General features: G+C 47.7%; 1 protein-coding gene across 1 annotated transcript in view; it reads left to right on the top strand.

Annotated features, from left to right (window-relative positions):
- The first annotated feature begins 1,714 nt into the window (after nt 1-1,714).
- The window catches only part of FNDC3B (fibronectin type III domain containing 3B), a 328,130-nt gene continuing 322,778 nt past the window's right edge, over nt 1,715-7,066 (top strand). Inside the window, exon 1 of the mRNA XM_063131975.1 lies at nt 1,715-1,930. The gene's annotated coding sequence lies outside the window, so the exon portion shown is untranslated. The remainder of the gene's footprint in view (nt 1,931-7,066) is intronic.

The raw sequence follows: 7,066 nt of genomic DNA, 5'->3' as shown, positions 1-7,066 counted from the left end.
AGCAACTGGGGTACATAGGCTTACTGCCTCTGATACTAGAGGTAATATATAGCCCTCAGGACTAGTAGCCATTGATAGCTTTCTCCTCCATGAATTTGTCTAACCCCCTTTGAAAGCCATCCAAATTGGCAGCCATCACCACTTCTTGTGGTAGCGAATTCCATCATTTAAGTATGCACTGTGTGAAAGAAGTACTACCTTTTATCGGTCCAGAATACTTCCTTAATCCAACAGTCCAACTGCCTCACTTACTGTTTTCCTGCTTCTGATGTATTTAAATAATTCTTTACTGTGGGCCTTGATACTCACTTTTTTGCATCTCTTATTGTTTGCTTGTGCAAGCTGGTGCTCCCTTTTGTTTTCCTCACTTGGGCAAGAAGGAAGGGAGCCCTCTTTTCTCTAATACCTCCCGTATGCTCTATAACCATACCAGTGACCTCTTGGACGTGGTACTACCTTTCCTAACCGTTGGAATACATTTTAGCTGAGCTTCTATTATTGTGGTTTTGAGTAACCTCCAAGCATTTTGAAGGTCTTTCTCCCTCTTGACTCCCCCTTTCAACTTCCTTTTCACCAGTTCCATCGTTTTAGAGAAGTTTCCTCTTTTGAAGTCAAATGTGACTGTGTTGAACTTCCTGGGCAATCTGTTAGCACAGTGGTCACTGTTTCCAATCGGCTCAACATTTACATCTCGTACTAGATCCTGGGCTGCACCATAAGAATTAAATCCAGGGTCACCTCCCCTCTGGTTGGTTCCATGACTAACTGTTCTAGGGCATAGTCTTCAGCAAAGTTCCTTATACTCACTTACCTGGGAGTAGTCGCACTGGACTCAATAGGACATACTTTCGAGTAGACATAGGATTGCAAGGACTAGAGTAGCCTTCCTCAACCTGGGGCGTTCCAGATGTGTTGGACTGCATCTCCCAGAATGCCCCAGCCAGCTGGCTGGGGCATTCTGGGAGTTGTAGTCCAACACATCTGGAGCGCCCCAGGTTGAGGAAGGCTGGACTAGAGCGTAGAGCATCAGCAATGCTGGCTAGGACTGATTGGTGATGACCACAACCTGAAGGCCACAATTTCAAAATATTTGGAGGGCCCTGCTCTAACAGGAGTGAGCCACTTGTGGGCCTCCTGTTGGTTTCGCCTACATCTCCCATCTGCTCTAGCCAGCATAACCAATTGTGAAGGCTGATGGGGATTGTAGTCCCAAACCTTGGAGGGGGTACAAGTTGCCCACCGCTGGACCAGAGGGAGGGGGGGCGACTATCAATGGCTATTAGCCCTGGTTATGTGCTACCTCCAGTAGCAGAGGCAGTAAGCCTGTGTGCACCAGTTGCTGGGGAACATGGGTGGGAGGATGCTGTTGCACGGAGTTCTGCTTTGTTGGTCCCTGGCTGATGGCTGCTTGGCCACTGTGTGAACGGAGTGCTGGACTAGATGGACCCACGGTCTGATCCAGCCTTGGCACTTATGTTCCTTGCTCTTGAGTAGTAGCCCTCAGCCTTGACGAAGGGAAAAGTAGGAGTAAAGTGGGCAGTCCATAGTGTGTGTCCCCCCCCCTTGAAAAAAGCGAATTCGTCTAAAAATGCGTGGGGGCGTTCATAATGTGCAAAGCGCCCCTAGCTCCCCCTCCCGCCTTTGACTTTCCGCGCCTGCCTTTCTCTCCTCCCCGCTCTCAGCTGATGATTCCTTTTTCCCACAGTAGCTTCTAATCCAGACTGTATGGTATGTGGGCTGGTCACAAAAATCCCCATGTGGTCCGACATCACTGACATGGCGGAATCCCCCTCCAAACCCTTCTGGTAGTTATTCCGGCTCGCTCGCTCAGCCAGGCGGGGATTTACCGGACCGCTCGCCTCCCTCTGGAAGCAACGCACGCACCAGGCCGGGTATCTGATCTCCTGCGCACCCCCGTTTCCAGTACAAGGTAAGCAAAAACGCCTCGCCTGTCTTCCCTCCCTTCTCAAACCCCGAAGCTGGAAAATGCCATGCACGAAACTGGATTGCTCCTCCGCCCGCCCCCGATGTCTGGAAACGCAACGACAAGACTCCCGGATTCGCGTTTGGATGGCAAATTCAAACCAGAAAAGACACCCGAGTTTTCAGCCTGTGGCTTGGAAGACCGGTGTTTCCCCAGGGGCGCCTCCGTCTTTCTTCTGGCTCAAAGTCTTTTTCTTGTCTCCCCCACTCCCTCAAGCCTCTTCGCAATCCGGATTCCTTTTGTTTCAGAGTAGAAACTCCAAGTGTGAACCAGGGGAGGTCAGGATCCCCGTGTGGTCCTACTTCCCTGCGGATCTTCACGCCGGTGGAGCATGCTCGGGAAGGAATGGGAAAGCGGGGCGGGGAAGTTGACGGGATGGAAACTGCCAGAGCCGACTCAAAAGTTTGAAACGCCCCCCCCCAACCCATATTCCTTTTGCTCCTTCGGGGTGTCTTTAACATCGACCAGGACCGTCCCGTCCCACAACACTCTCCCAATTGCTCCGTAGCACCCCGCCCCCAGCAACGCCCCCCCCCCACTTTTCTTCGGTTTTTACCTAGCTTTGGACGTGGGGAGTATCCAGAAAACGTAATGCTCTCTGTTTCTCTACCTTCATTTTTTTTTTCATTTTAATTTTTTTAGGGGGAGAAAGACGGAAAATTTGGGGAGGGGAAAAAAAAGAGAATGCAGATAGGCTTTTAAAAAAACCCTTTCTTTGGCGTGCTTTTCTGGTCGCAGCTCGGAGCGGCTGGATAAGTTTGTCCCGATTTCCCGGGGTTTGGCGAGCGAAGGCGGCCTTGGATACAAAAAGGGTGCGTGGCGGAGATGCTGGCTGCTGCCTCTTATTTTGGGGGTGGGGGTAGCGGAGGCGATGGAGGAGGGAGGGGGACAACGGTTCGTTGATGACGGAGCTCATCTGCAAAGAAGGCAGCCTGCGAGAGTCCTTTTTTCTTTGGGGCAGGGAGGGGGCGGAGAGTCCTACACCATCATAACCTAGTAATCCAGGCAGGCTCCTGGCGGCCGCCTTTCCTGCCCCGCTGCTTGTCCTTTGCTTGACACTTCCTAGCCGTGGTCAAACGGAGGCTCCCAGCCTGGCCCCCTCCCCACCCAACCTAAATGCCCTTCTCTTTCCATTCCGACTCTTGAAAGCCCCCCCCCCTTAGCCACCACGCCTAGGGGCCTGATCCGGAAGAGCCCCCTTGAGTCTACTCTAGAGTTTTAAATATCATAATTAAAAAGACGTAGCTGCTACATACGGCTTTAAAGTAAAGTCTGTTCTACCCGCCGTACTTGGGCAATAACCGCTATACGGGCTTTGATGCAAAAACCTTTGGGACGCTTATTGCGGGCTTTTCCTTTTCTCCCCCACCCCCCCTTGCAATACGCATTTTGTTTAACCGAAAGGACTCGTGTAAAGGCTGCCCCCTCCTCACCCCGTTATACGGAGGTGGAGTGGAAAGGGATCCGGCGAGCGAATGGAAGGCGAGAGGGCTGGTCCGCGGCTCCTCTGCGGCTAAGCGGCACGTACTGTCTAGCCCCTTCTTGCCGGCTGGGTGGGAAGGATGTCTGTCGTTCAGGTGAAGGCAAAACCAGCCACGGCGCTCCTCCCTGCAGTCGCGAGAAAGCGGGAGGCGTCCTCCTCCTCCCCATTTATTTTTTATTTTTTTTGGGTTGCGAAGTCTTTCCAAAATGTCTGGATCCAGGGGGCACGTTGGAGAAAGGAGACCGAGACACACAGACGTCTCTGCTCCGGGCCGGCCTCCCAGGGCCCCTCCCTTCCTCGCTGACGCCACTGGCAAAGAGGGTGGGGGGAGGAATTCTGGAAACTTTTGATTTCCCTTGCCAGACGCTCCCCCCCCTTCCTTAAACAAAATGGCATATTACCAGGAAATGGAATGCCGTTTTGTTCCTTTTAAATAACCTTTCTAAAACAAAACTCTCCCACTCCTGTATTCGCCTTTCCCCTCTTCCCTCTCTTTTAAAACATTTCACTTAATTAGAATATATATGGGTCTCCTGATGATGTGTCCTGTAATTCCAATCAAAGAGAAATTCATTCCACTCGGATTAAGGCTAAAATTTACTCTGAAGGCAAAAAAATAAAAAATAAAAAAATTAATTGCTTTTATTATTATTCTTGCTCCCCCCCCTCTATTTTTAAGTTATCTGCTGGCATTTATTCAGGGGAGATCTTGCCTGTTGGATGGAAGGGGTGGGCTGTAGTGTGTGTGTGTTGTCCGAAGAGAATACTCAAGTGTCAAGAATGTGCTTCTTAAAACCACATAGAGTGGAGTCGGGGTGGGGGGTGGGTGGGGGTGGAATGTGTGTTGAAATCTAGAGAAATGGCCTGTGTTTGGAAATGATTATTCTGGCTGCAAATTGTGAGTCAGGTCTTTGGTCCATCAGCCCAATGTTGTCTCTTCTGGTGATAATATCTCAGGGTGGTAGCCTAGAGACGCCGGGAATTGACACTCTGTACCTTCTAAGTACAGAGTGTGTTCTCTTCCACTTGAGCTATAAGGACTCCCTATAAAAATTTCCCCTCTGGGAGAGGTCATTTGGGGATTTGGAGAGAGGTTGTCATCAGTACACTAAGAACATAAGAGTCATGCTGGATCAGAACAAGGGTCCATCTAGTCTAGCGCTTTGTTCACACAGTGGGCCACCAGCTGTTGACCAGGATGCTCCAGCTCTTTATTCTTGATCTTGCCATGTCATACATTGGAGGCCCAGGTGGCCTCTGTAGCAAGGAAATGTCTTTCATCAGGTTAGGCAAGTATGTCAGCTGCAGCTTCTCCTGGACACAGATAGCCTGGCCACAGTTATCCATGATCTGGTAATCTCTAGCATTGACTATTGTAATATCTTGCAAATGGGGTTGTCCTTGGAGATGGTTTAGAAGGTGTTTTGATAAAATAAATAATACCCTATGCTATCCTTGTTATATTATTTATTCTTTCATAGTATTTGTGGGTGGCTGCTTTAATGATCTGTATGTAGGTAGTGGGACTATCATTTATTTATTTATTGCATATGGTAGCAAAATGTCTATGGGTTGAGTTTGGGTTGTTTAAGCCATGAGCAACCCACATGCCCAGGTTTGGAATGCCACATTTGTAGGTTGTTTCTAGAAACTAGAAACTAATTAACCCATCAGTTGCTGGCAGATACCACCGTTGCGACCAAACAGCCCCAGTGTGTAGATAGTACTGGGCTAGATGGGTGAATGATCTGACTTGCTATAAGGTGGCTTCCTATGTTTGTAGAAGCAGAAGATAAATCCACGCATTTATCCATATAACAGAACTCAACTTTTCATGACGTTTCCTTGGTGCAATATTCTGAATTAACTGCTTTCATACCTGCAGTCCTACCTATAACCCTTTTGTATATCTGTCTGAATAACAGAGGAGATAGTGGAATTATGCCAGTTCTTGTTATCTGAAGAGAACAAGGGTTATTCATACTATAAGATGCTTTCTCTTGCTCATACCAGCTACTTCAAGGGGTGACCTATAAAGAAGCTGCCTGTCAGCCCCTTTATCCCAATTGTTTCTCAAAGACTTGGGTCAGCTTTTCATTTCCCTCCATCATCCATTTTTGAGGAATTACATTTTTGTCAAGTGTTTGCATCACAGGCCTATTTCGGCAAAAAGGCACTGATGGTGATCCAGAAGTACTATGCATAATTGGCCCAATGATTGGTGTGGTTGGATAGCTTACGCTTCTGACATAGCTCATGTCTGGTCTCTCATGGAAATTGAATCACTTGCCATTTTTAAAATGGGTGAGCTCATCCACTGCTCTGAGGTCATTGCTGGGATAGTGATGAGACATTCCTTTATAAAGTTTTCCAAGTCCATACCTGAAATAGTTATAGGCTATATTGCCTGCATAGCTGTTCTACTTTATTGAGGTCTTACAAATGATGGCCTTTGGTGAAGTTGGAGTCATTTGTGGCATAAGGGAATGCAGATCCTCTTCTCCAGCAGCTGAATTTGTTGGGAAAGTTTTAGAATCTGGATTGATTCTTGGCACATTTGGGGGGAGTGCAAAGAAATTCATTAGCAGGGCTGCCATATGGCTTGGTTGGACATGTTTTGCCAAGCCCATCTGAGAAAGAGAAAAGCAAATTTTTGATCCAAAAATATCGGGTGATATTTAGTTCAGATAGTATTCTGCCCTATTTTATTTGTATGTATTTATATTCTGCCTTTTCCTCCAAGGAGCCAAGTATGGTGTACATGATCCTGCTCTTCTCCATTTTCTCCTCACAACAACGCTGTGAAGTAGGTTAGGCTAAGAGTCAATGACTTGAACATGGGTCTCTCAGGTCCCAGTCCAACCCTCTAACCACTAATCAAGCTCTCATTGTTCAGTGAGAAATGAGCTTGCTTCCACCTCTATTTCAGCCAATAAAGGAAGTCATAGCTATGAGTGACATTCAAGGAAGAAGTGATATTCCACATATACTCTCAGAGATAGGAAAAGGCTTGAATGGTAATTCAGTTGTCTGGAGATGGAATTTTCTGTTTCCTTGGAGCTTTCCTGAGTGCAGGAGCTACTGCTACCTGTAGGAAGCAGTGAAGAAATCCTTGCATATGGTTGGACTGCAGCATGGCTTCTTCCTATGCCCCAAACAAAGGCAGGGGCTCCTGTTCTTTCAAACGGGGTTTATTTCACGTGAACCTTGTGGTTTTCCACACCAAATAAGATCCCTGAGTTAAAGAGCAAGAATGATAGAAAAACCTTTATTTTTAAAAATAGTTGTATCCAGGCCTTAAAATAGTGGCTTTCAAAGTGTGTTCTAGAAACCTTGGGGCTCTTTGGAAGCTTTTCAGGTCTTCAATGAGAAGATTCCTTAAAACCTATCTTCCACTGGAATGTGGAGTTCCAGGCAGGGCTGGCCCAAGACTTCTGTTGGCCTGAGGCAGAGCAGGAAATGTCCCCCACCCCCAGTCCAGGTGCATAGTACCCAAGCCGATCAAGTTATTTTGGCACCTGAGGCAGAAAATCTCACAGGCACCTCATTCTCTCCTTGGCAGTAAAAAAAGGCAATAGTCATAAATTTACTGCCCTTTC

Source organism: Elgaria multicarinata, chromosome 8 (genome assembly GCF_023053635.1).
Source record: "Elgaria multicarinata webbii isolate HBS135686 ecotype San Diego chromosome 8, rElgMul1.1.pri, whole genome shotgun sequence".
In the NCBI taxonomy this organism is placed as follows: domain Eukaryota; kingdom Metazoa; phylum Chordata; class Lepidosauria; order Squamata; family Anguidae; genus Elgaria; species Elgaria multicarinata.
This window is presented reverse-complemented; position numbering and strand designations above follow the sequence as displayed.